The sequence below is a fragment of the Orycteropus afer genome, unplaced genomic scaffold (assembly GCF_000298275.1).
Source record: "Orycteropus afer afer isolate SDZICR_OR568_19922 unplaced genomic scaffold, OryAfe1.0 scaffold00043, whole genome shotgun sequence".
In the NCBI taxonomy this organism is placed as follows: Eukaryota; Metazoa; Chordata; class Mammalia; order Tubulidentata; family Orycteropodidae; genus Orycteropus; species Orycteropus afer.
In genome coordinates this window covers 5,253,432-5,254,253 of record NW_006921630.1, presented here as the reverse complement: position 1 = coordinate 5,254,253, position 822 = coordinate 5,253,432, and positions in this window count along the sequence as shown.

The window sequence follows — 822 nt, the reverse complement described above, 5'->3', positions numbered from 1 at the left end:
TCGGCTTCTACACGCTTGTGAGCCATTTATCTAAGATAAATTTCTCTCTCTCTCTCTTTCTCTCTCTATAAATATATATATATACTTTGCTGGTTTTTGTGTTTCTCTAGAGAACCCAATCCAACACAGCTCCTAAATCTGTCTTTAACTTAAATGTGCAGTAAGTTGGAAGAGTGAGGTGCTGTTCATTTCTAAGGTCATTCAAATGTTTGTTTTAGTATATAGTGTATCTTTCTATTCATTAAAAACATTAAACACTTCCAGATACACAAAAATATCTTTAACATAATACAGTAATAATAGTGCTGTGATGAGTGTGGCAAAGTAGTACTGATTTATTACCAACTATTATACGTACCTCAAATTTTTAATATAATAGGCTTTATGGAAGATGGTTCATCTATGGCTTGTACACAAAAAGTTCATAACTCTGGGAATACATGTAATCCATTTTTTTCATCTTCTTACCTAGTTCAAATGTCTAAGGATACTGATAGAGAACATGAAGATAAATGAACAGATTAAAGAGATATGTAGAATGTAAAATCTGTAAATTTGGGAAAGTGATTGGATCTGTGGTGTAAACAGAAAGTGAAGACTTCTTCTCATTTTCTATGCTGTAGCAACTGGTGATCATGCCATTTACTGAGACTGGGAATATAGGAGGAAGACCAGGTTGGAAGATGACTTTGAAGAAAGTTCTGTTTAGGGCATATGGAGTTTACAGGACCTTTGCAACATCTAAGTGGAAATGGGAGTTATTTGATTTGACACACACGCACACACACACACACACACACGACCTTTAAGCTCAGCAAAATT